Here is an 11,549-nt window from a genome sequence, read left to right as displayed (position 1 = left end):
CTAAATATTTCAAAATTCAGATACATGCTAATGTACTTAAAAACAGACAGAGATGCAGGTACTTAATTATTAATTATAGAAAAATCAGAACTCTAGACAATGGTAAAAGTTTCTAACATTATCATTTTTTTATGAAGCTCATCAAGTTGGGGACCACATAAAACCTCAGGAATGTAAATACAAATAAAAGGCAATCATACAAAACAGCTAGGTGGAAGTACAGACACTTATATATTTGAGTTCTCAATTATCACAGAAATGTTGTAATTTCTTATTATGAAGTTGACTCCTCCAAAAAATTAATTGAATTAGGAACTATTCTTGGCAGCCTAAGATATACTTAAATGTTCCACAGATAGCCCATGGATCGTTACAGAATTTTTACATACCAGACAGCTTTGAAAGTGTTGTGGTTTTCCCAGCTCCATTTGTTCCTAAAAATCCAAAACATTCTCCTGCTTGAACTGAGAAAGTCAGTGATTGTACTGCGACCTTAGTGCAGCCAGCCATGCATTCCTCCAGGATACACCGAAAAGTGGTATAATAGAATCATGAAAGGTTGTAGTATTGGCATTACAAAATTACACCTTAAGAACTGGTAATTTTTGTGCCTTCTGAAGATTACGCAAGTAGATGATGGCATTATCAATTTAGCCTGAAAGTACCCTATTACTTTCTGTTTTAACATCTATGTCTTCAGCAGGATCAAGAGCAACAGTTTCTGAGGAGGGTTTCAAGAGTGGTTATAAATAACTAGAAGTACCACACTGGAGAATCTTAATAGTTCTCCACCACTCTGTGATTGTGACAGGAGTCAATTTGTGAGAAGACCAACCATTCAAGGCCAAGTGTTTAGAGGAAGTAACCAATGCTCTGCCACAGGTAAGAAAATTGAATGGAATCAAACGAAGTCCAATTTTAAAATTAATTTTCTTGTTCAATTTCAAAAGCATATTTAAAAAGAATACATGTAGCCCTAATCTAATCGGCCAAGAATCCATAGCCAATCCCAAATTTTAGGACTAAGGTTTCGTTGTATTTAAAAAGAATACAAAAACAATAAGTTTCTACATCCGTGCTTTAAATTTTCCACTAATACAGCAATACGTGGGCAGATTGAATTGCTACAAAGTGGCATCTGCAAACTAATGGAAGTCCACCCAAATCCCAGCAATATAAATTTTTTTTATTGGTGAGTTACACGTGCACCCAATGGTTATTGAACCCATAACACCTTACCCTCCATGGCTCCACCCTTTCTTAATGAAGAAGTGGCATTTGAGCCAGAGTAGCCACGTAACAGTTTTATTAAAATATTAAACCAAACAATACTTAATTTTGTCTCAATGCATTACATCAAATAAACATTTATCAACTTCATCGAAAATCTAGTTTCTAGATATCTAAACGACTCCAAGCAAGAAGTTGTTTTGCCACTTTGTTACATGAGCCAACTTAACATAATAAAATAGATTAGCAGAAATTGGCATTGTATCGTTAATAAGTCCACTCATTTAATTGAATTTCAGTTAAGAAAACTTTTTGTAAATGCTGCATCAATATCAAACTTGAAGATCACAGTTAGTGGGCGATCTGAATACGGGATGTCTATATTATGCCTTTGTGGCATGAGAAAATTGGGAAGATGAGAAACCTTCTAGTCCTTACCAATTAGCCATAAAAAAAACCAGACCAATAGACTCAGGTTAAGCTCCGGGATAAGAAATCCAATTTAGAGAGGATATTCACATTTGTTTTGTGCGCTTAAAACAGAAGAAATTTTGTTTACACATCAACATGTATTGTCCTGCATACCACGTGGCCAATTTACTGCATATGAATTTCAATTTATGGTTCCAGCTCTGACATAAAAAGTTAGAGGAGCTAGTTTGTTATTAGACAATCAAATACTTCAATAGGAAAGTGGATGTTGCTCCTCAGCTTCATATATAATTGGTACAAAAGCATGGATGGTGATGAACATTCGTTGGACAATATTATCAAGAAATAAGTTGAAATTACCAAACTTACCTAATCTGAGTTGCGATCCATTTTCACTTTAATTATTAGTTTTTCCCCCTAATGGCGTCCTCTTTCTCTGATTAAGGTTCATTAGTTTGGCCACCAGTTAAAACATTTATAAATAAATTAAAAAAACGTGGGACATTTACTACACAAACTAGGATTTGTTAAATTTAAAAATAAATAAATAAAAAACTCTACTTAAGCAAGGATATATTCATTTGGCCTTATAAAGCGAAGGTTCTTTGGCTTTCTTCGACTAATAATCAATTATAACCTTGTAGGTGATTGTTAACTGAAAGAGAAAAACAGCGTTGATTTGCTACTCGCAATATATATTTATTGTTAAAGATATTGGGTTTATGTTAATGTAATGGCCCAAGAGGCCCAATATATTGTAAGCCCATCTAGGGTTAAGCCTAGTTCTTGTATATATCTTATTAGGGTTCATTGAAATAAAAAATTAAGAATACAATAAAGATGTAGCTCCTACGGTTTTATCCGTAGATGTAGACTGTCAGACCGAACCTTGTAACTCTTTTTTTTTTTTTTTTTCTAAGTTATTTTATTCTTGTTTTTTCAACACTCATTTTATTCTTTCTCTTATTTGACGTCTTTCAATAACATAAAAATAAAATCTTGTCTAAGTATTCGTCATGTATATATTGCATAAGTATCTTCAAACTAATATAAATATTGTCCTACTATACAACACGCAATCATTTTTTTCATGTGCAATGCATGTGATCAAAAAGCTAATCAAGATATAAAATTGTAGACAAGTATACAGCCAAAAAGAATGGAGCATATTGAAGGAAAGCTTTCATGCGGGACCAGGATAAAAAACGTACCTCAAGATCAAGATAACAAATGGAGGCACCAGTAACATTCCAATAAAAAAACCCATCACTTGATTTATCTTTCATCCCTAGCCGTAGCAGAGCTAGCGAAGCAAGCCCGTAAGCAAAAGCAAAACCCTGGAAATAATATGAAGAAATTCTGGAAGGATACATAACAAAAGTAAGGAATAAGATGTTATTATTAAAGTGAAGGCCGGCTATATATAGAGGCACAGATATTTACTTACAACATATAAGTAAAATTTTATCAAGTGAAATGTAATATTAGATTGAGTGCTCTTGGCAGTATTGGAAAGATTTCACATCAATACATTCATTGAAAAACTGGTTAGAAATTGCACACAATTCTGGAAGCAATCATATGCTTTTCTGATGGAATATGAAATTGCGGATGGTAACACGTCTGACAGAATTGATAGCATGTAAGTCAATTTAAAAAGAAATTAAGCAAATTTTTAGTCATTAGTGAGTTCATTCTTCAAAAATGACATCTAAATCCAATAGACAATATGTAGCTTTTAATCAAATTCTCCTTTTAAGAGCTTTCTTCCCCTCATTTGATAGACAGTTTTTTTCTCTCTCTCTACTCACCAGCCCTCGAACCCAAGGCTTGTAACTTGTAATAAGTATACAAACCATTGAGCTACTATGAGAGCCAGGTTTTCCTTCATGTCATTTTAAAGTAAATCTTGTCGGATAAACAGTATATAATAACAATAAATATGATAAACAACTAGGACACAGTAAGGTTGAGAGCTTTATCTTATGGAAGGGCTCAAGATGACATTTCTCTAATCACTTACTCGTACACACACACACACGCGCGTGCGTAGGGAAAAATGGGTGTACGAGCCTTACCCCCCATCAAGCCCAATCGCCCTAAGGCCCATGAAGACTAACTCTTATAAGAGCCTCGCGCTGATCACACATTGTAACGCACGTGCCGTCCGAGAGTTGTGAGCTCGGAATGCTCAAAGCGACCTGTGACGTGCCCTTGCCGAGCACATAACTTACATGCGGGGCTAGTCCCAACGCCACTATCATTATCTCCTTCTCGCCGCCAAACATCCACTTAGATGAAACGGCATTGGACCTCCCTTCAATTGCCAAGGGAACGCCCCTGCCGAGAATCGAACCCAGCGTTGGAGCCAATTCCAATGCCACTCTCATTTCCTCCCATTCCCAACTAAACCCCCATTTAAGGGTAATAGTATTGGACCCCTCCTTCCACCCACCAGGGGAATAATTATGACCGTTCCACTAAGTTTGGCTATAAATAGGCAGGGAAGACTCAGTTAAGAGGGTTGGCAATTTCAGAGGGAAAAGACTAGGGACAGCTATATCAATTCTCCCCAAGGAAGAAAGAGAAGAGATAGTGAGAAAGAGGGGAGACTTAGGAAACGGGCCTGCCGAGCATCGCGCCACCCGTGGTAGGAAATCCAAAAGCCCATTATACAAATAGATTGTGAGCCCAAACTCCTCTGAGGCCCAGCAGCTTTATTTTGGGACACACAATGGGCTTTTGCCCTTATTTTGTAAAAAATTTAGCATAATGTCCCTGTTTTGAAACTATTAAGCACTGTGTCCCTGTTATGAAACTTGATTTTTAAAAAATTGAGTTACAGGTAGAACTCGACATTAGCAATGTCGAGTTCTATGCATATTTTTCCACTTAATTTTTTAAAAAAATTTAAGTGAAACTCGACTTTATTAGAGTCGAGTTTTAATTAAAAATTTACATATAACTCGATTTTGAGGATATTGAGTTTTATACAGAACTCGATTTTGTTAAAATCGAGTTTCAAAAATAGGGACACGGTACTTGATAGTTTCAAAATAGGGACATTGTGCTAGATTTTTTTTAAAAATAAGGGCAAAAGCCCATTTTCTCCCACACACGTATATAAATAATGATGGTGAAATCAAAAGGATTCCGACTTCAAGCATTTTTTTTAAATATAATATAGAATTTCTACTCTAGTTTAATTTAAGTGTACATGTGTGTGAAACTCCCTCCTAAAGACTTGAACCCTGACCCTTGCCCCCCCACACCCTACAAGCATTTATATTTGTGGAGTGACCACCGCACCAAGGGTGTGCGGTAGTGACTTCAAGCATTAAATCAATTGCCTTAGTTAAGAGGAGTAATGAAAAAAATTGGTTCAAAATCACAATCAATTCCTTTTTCAAATCCTGCTGGAGCTGTATGAGCCCTTCTTGTATGCCATAAATGACCTACATATAGGAAGAACCCTAGAACAAAATGAGAGGTAGCTAACCAACATCTAAGTTATATATATATATATATATATAAAGATTTTTTTGATGTATACATAACCTAGATGTTGGTTAGCAACCTCTCATTTTGTTCTAGGATTCTTCCTTCTCGTAGGTCATTTATGGCTTACAGGTAGGGCTCATGTGGCTCCAACAGGATTTGAAAAAGGAATTTTACCAAGAAAAGGAAACATATAAATGAAGAGCTTCCCAACAATTACAATGAAAGACTTAAATGATCCATAAAATCAACTAATGACATACAAGAGACCCCCCTTCATTGTACAACATTCAAAAAGAAAACTACAAAAAGGGGCCCTAAGATCAACCACAAATATCTCCCCACCTCCAAAAGTGCAACTATTCCAGCCCTGCAAAGCATCAACACAACACAATTAGGAGTCACTCACGAAACATAACTAGTGCTTCCTTGGGTCATTCCAAAGGGTATTAGAATTGACTTGAAAACGTCATGAGGCTGGGGCACTGCAGCATAACGTGGGACCTAATGAGGACATCAGGATTTTAAGTGGGGGACATTGTAATACCTTGGTGGATTATACTGGATAAGTGTGTGTTGTGCAGACATGTGTTGAGCCCCCACATCAGGTCTTTACTTGGTTGAACTTGACTACATATGTGATTAAGATGGGCCCCAATCATAACTTTACTAGTATTTTCGGGGTATAGCACAAATGTGACTAGTGATCCCTTGAATCATTACAACCTTAGTAACAAAAATGATATAGGGGAACTTCTATTTTTTCCATGTTTTAATGTCAAGAAAACCAAGAATGCATGTCAAACACTTACAACCTCAACATAGTGCAGATGTGGCTAGTTTCCTTGGGCTACATAAGAGTGCATGTCTTAATGTCCTGGCCTTTTCAAATTGCAACTAGTATCCAAAGCCATTATTGATTTTGCCTGATATTTGACACTCAACCCATTGCATCCTTGGAATGTTACACCAGAAAATGAAGAGAGAATAAATGAATCAATGAAAGAGAATTTTTTTGGCTAGCTACCACTCAAAAAATATTGGCAAGGGTATGCCACCTACACAAAATCAAATAGTAAGTAGAAAATAGCAAAACAGACAAAAGAGGAGTCAAATCATCAACTTAGAGAACCTAACATAAATGACATTATATTCATAACATAATTTATTCCTTTTATCTTCTTCTTCTATTTTTTTTTATAAATTTAAGAAAAGAGATGGTTGCACTGACCATTCTCCAAAGTAATATTGTATAGAGATCTTTGCATTATCAGAAATTGATACTAACCTCCCATGTTAAAATTGTTTTTCATAAATAACTATAGCGCTGAAGATAAGTGACAAATGCCTACATATTAAAAAAGTTTAAGTTGATAACAAATGATTGAGTTTAATAATTTAACCCTTATTCTAACACTCCCCCTCAAGTGTGGGTTTAAACTCTCTCTTAATACGCAGGGCCAAAATATTTGATATAATAGGAGGTTTAGAGTGGGACATGGTTCAAACTCAAGACTATTCACTTTAATAACATAATAGATTACCCTTTCCACTAGTTTAAGCTGTGGTATGCTAAACCAGTATTAACTACCAACATCAAATAATCTTTTGAAAATCAAACACATGCAATATGCAAATGTCAAGAGTTTAACATATCGGGAAAGCATTAAAAAACAGAACTAAAAGGATCAAAGCATAGTTTGCATTGAAACAAAAGAATAAGAGGTTCGGAAAGAAAAATATATGAAACCTTAAAGTAGTGGGAGTAGTGGTGAGTACATTGATAATTAAAAGTAATGCAATATGGAATACTCAAAAAAATTTCAAAATTTTTCTATGGAACTCGAGTGGAACTCACGTGTACCCAAAAAGTGATATATCCTATATATTTATGAAATAGTGGTAAATTGATATATATTTCGGTAAATAGTAATAATTTGTAATTTTTCCAAAGAATGTTACAAGTTATAACCTTCAACTATGAGTTTCCATCGTTTCTTCAAAATGAACATCTTAGGGGTCGTTTGATATGAAATTTTGAGTAACAATTTTTAATTTTTAAATAATGTTATATATTTTTAAATACTTTTTCACCCAGTATATTTTCAAAAAATACAAACCGGCTACTAGAGTTCCCTCAGCCTCTAAATATGATTTCATTATTCCCACACTTACTTAAGTTCAAAAACTGCCGCTCTGCTCTTGTACGCTTTCATTCTTCCAATCCTCCAACCTCCGCTAACTTCACTGATCTCTCTTCCATTCTACAAGACCAAGTTTCACACTCTCGCCCCCTACAAATCCATGCCCAAATCTTTCAACTTGGTGCCCATCAAGACAATCTTATTGCCACTCGTTTCATTGGCCACTACCCATTGCATATTGCTCTTAAAGTCTTTCATCAACTACAAAACCCAAACATCTTCCCCTTCAATGCCATTATCAGAGTCTTAGCTGAAAAGGGTCTCTTTTCCTATGCCTTTTTCAGCTTCAAAACCTTGAAACAGAGGTCCCTTTCACCTAATGAATTTTCCTTTTGTTTTCTCCTGAAGGCGTGTTTTAGGTCCCATAGTGCTTATTATGTCAAACAAACTCATACCCATGTTGTGAAAATGGGGTTTCTTGGTGATCCATTTGTGTGTAGTGGTTTTCTTGCAGCTTATGGTAAGAGTCTTAAAGATTTGGTGTCTGCGCGTAAGCTGTTTGATGAAATGCCTGATAAGGGCGTGGTTTGTTGTTGGACTTCGTTGATTTCTGGTTATGCCCAGTCAGGTCAGACTGAGGATGTTTTACAGTTTTTCTTATGATGGTTCGGCTGAATTTGCTGCCAGAGAATGATACATTGGTCAGTGTATTATCTGCTTGTTCAAACCTTGAGAATGTAAAGATTGAAAAATGGGTTACACTTCTAGCAGAAATTAACAAAAATTTCGATTCTAAGAATTCTGTTTGTGATGTGGTCAATATTGTTCTTATCTATTTGTATGGGAAATGGGGAAAGATTGAGAAGAGTAGGGAAATATTTGGTGAAAATTTTCATAGTGCTAAAAGAAGTGGGCTTCCTTGGAATGCCATGATTGGGTGCATTTGTACAAAATGGTTGCCCTATGGAGGCTTTGAGTATTTTCCCTCTAATGGTGGAGGATTCCAATCCTAAACCCAACCATGTTACAATAGTCAGTGTGCTTTCAGCTTGTGCTCAAATTGGTGATTTAGATCTTGGCAGGTGGGTGCATGAATATATGAAATCAAAAGGATGAAAAGGTATTATTGGATCAAACAAAATACTAGCTACAGCATTTACTGAGATGTATTCCAAATGTGGGAGCTTGGAGTGGGCAAAAGAGGTTTTTGACCAGATGGTCTCCAAAGATGTTGTCTCCTTCAATGCTATGATTATGGGTCTTGCAGTTAATGGTGTGGGAGAGGAGGCATTGAGGCTTTTCTCCAAAATGCAAGAGTTTGGTTTACAACCCAATGCAGGAACTTTCCTTGGTCTATTATACGCATGCTGTCACTCAGGTTTAACAGAGAAAGGACGCCAAATATTTGTAGACATGACTTCAAGATTTTCTGTTTTACCTGAATTAGAACACTATTCTTGCTATATTTTGATCTCCTTGCTCGAGTAGGCCTGGTTGAAGAAGCACTTGAGGTTGTTTTTTCCATGCCTGTTAAGCCTAATAAGTTCGTGTGGAGTGCTTTGCTTGGGGGTTGCCTTCTCCACTCTAGAGTTGAGTTGGCTCGATATATTTCTAGGCGGCTTGTTGAATTGGACCCTGATAAATTCTGCGGGCTATGTGATGTTGGCTAATGCATTTGCAGTTGATCATTGCTGGAGTGGTGTCTCAGCTCTGAGGTGGCTTATGAGGGAAAAGGGGTTCAAGAAGCAGCCAGGACGTAGTTGGGTTAGCATCAATGGTGTAGTTCATGAATTCCTTGTGGGCTCCCCATCATATCCTCAATTTAAGAGCATAGACTGTACATTGAATGGATTGGTGTAGCAAATGAAGGTAGCCAGTCCATAGGGAGTTTTCCAGTTCTTACTAGAGGAGCTGTTATTACTTTGGAATCGCATTTGAAGTGGTTTGCTTTCCCCCGTGGGAACAAAAATTGAAGTGCTACGGATTCTTATTGAGGAATTAGGGGCCCATTTAACACCATAGATCTTGCAGTCTTTGCTTTAAAGCTACCCCTTTGTTCTGCTACTTCTATCATGGTATCATTCTTTTTTACTTAAGATACTTGTAAATTTAATTTTTTATAAAAAGGAAAGGTTACAATTTGGGTAACTAGTTTCTTTTATAAATAAATATGTCAGCTAAAGCTGTTAACATAATTAATTTTCCAACTCAGGTGTGGGGGGAACAATAAATATTCTGCAAGTAATGGATTTTACTCTGTATCAACAGAAAAATTAATGAATGCATTCCTTTTCTTTGTATATGATTGATACCATTAACATAGTTATTTATGGTGCATTGATTATCACATAGAAAAACTTTTGGAATTATCAGCTTATGTATCTTATAAATCAACCTATATGATTTGGAACTTGGAACATGATGGATATTATAACAGGTATTTATCTTCTATTGCAGGTATACATTGCGAAATGCTGAATTTAGGCTTTGCCTTGAAAGAAACCTTGATATGCAGGAAGGAAGTCTTGAAAACAAATATCAGAAAATAGTAGACTTGATTTACAAGGGTTGTTCCTTGACAATGCAAGTATAATTTATTTATCCGGAGAACATGAATCGTCATCCAAATTTAAAAAATTCACTGAAGAATTGTTGGAGAGTTTTGGTATTCAAGACCTTGGTGAAATTTCCCCTGAAGCTCAACATTATATTCTTCACTAGCAGTCTCGTTTATCTTCAATAAAGAAGTTATGTTCTAGCACTAAATAATCTTTCTTGGTAGATTAAGAGATCAGAGTCAGAGTCTATGTTTTTAAATTAGCTGATTCATTGATGGACTAAGATAATAGCATCATGAGTTGGACTTATATTGTTGGTATTTTATCTTGAAATTTCAGTTATCAAAAAGAGATTTTTTCTTGACATTTCAGTTGATGTTTTATCCCTTGATCTTGGAAATAGTGTGTTTGGCAGTAGATGAACTACAAAGGTCTGAAAGAAGACACATCCCTGATTAATGAAGGAGACAGTCCTTGAATCATTGGAGAAAATGGATATTTAGCTGCCTCAATTAGTCAGTACTTGGGATTTAGAGCTTTGTTTCTGTGGAATTTTATGGAATAATATCATTTATGGGCTAATGCTAATTTGATGCCACCATTGACATCTCTTTCAATTCTTAGTGGTTCATGGATTATTATGAGTAATGACATGATTGGAAAGAGCATATGAACACTAAAAGGTGGATGCTTATACTATCCCAATATTTGGAAGTGTTTTTGGACAATAGTCATCTACAGGAATTTTGGAGAAGTGGATATAATTTTTTACTTTATTGACCCTACTTACTTATGTACCTGTTACCATATTTAACAGACACAATCTAGGGTTAGCAGTGCTAAAACTAGAAATAATAGTGGTTTGAGTAACTTGCCAACACACAAGGAAGATTAGAAGATTCTGAAGGTCGGAAAGCAAACCTGAAGTCCAGTCATATAATCAGTGGCTCCTGAGTTAATGACCTGAGTCAATGACCTAGGATTCTTGAGTGGTGAGACAAGCAATTTTAGTATTTTTCTGAACTAGAGTACCAGTGGAAGAAGATCATGCAACCAAATTAGATTGAAGAGACACTAGGCAACAATACTTTTCTTAGGAGTGGATACTATGGTTGTGGACTTTTGTGAATGGATACTACCAGTCTCAATGGCCACCTCTGGAGAATCTACAAGTCTTCAAAGCAGTGCAGAAGCGGATTTCACTCAAGTAGTCACGGGAAGACTTGGCGCAGACTTGATTGCGGAGTTGAGCTGAGACTGAAAAGAATGTAAATATTGGCTAGATAGTCGATGATTAACATACCCGACTCCTCTACTATCCTTCAAATGGCTAAATTTATAAATGAAATAAATATATTTTTAAAAAATCAATAATAGAGAAAACCTCTTTAATTTTGTCTGCAATAACCCTTTTTTACTTCGATAACCCAGCTCTGTCAAAAGCTTGCTGAACCTTTCTTTTTTATTCCTTGAAACATAGAAAAAAGATGTTAATCTTGGTTGGAGGGTCAATGCTCACATTGGCTCCTCTTTTTGCCTTTGATGTATAAATAAAATAAATAATAAAAAAGATCTCTTTGATTTTGTCGATAACCCAGCCTAGTCAAGATCTCGCCAAACCATTCTTTTTTGTTCGTATGAATCATAGGAAAAAAATGTTAATCTTGGGGCTATATAAATAAATAAA

At 35.8% G+C, this 11,549-nt stretch overlaps 1 pseudogene; it reads left to right on the top strand.

The window, feature by feature from the left end:
* Window positions 1-7,310: 7,310 nt before the first annotated feature.
* LOC142634331 (putative pentatricopeptide repeat-containing protein At3g08820) lies at window positions 7,311-10,224 on the top strand (annotated as a pseudogene).
* The last annotated feature ends 1,325 nt before the right edge of the window (window positions 10,225-11,549 follow it).

Source organism: Castanea sativa, chromosome 5 (assembly GCF_040712315.1).
Source record: "Castanea sativa cultivar Marrone di Chiusa Pesio chromosome 5, ASM4071231v1".
NCBI lineage: Eukaryota > Viridiplantae > Streptophyta > Magnoliopsida > Fagales > Fagaceae > Castanea > Castanea sativa.
The sequence above is the reverse complement of the archived record's forward strand: the minus strand, read 5'-3'. Positions and strand labels throughout refer to the sequence as shown.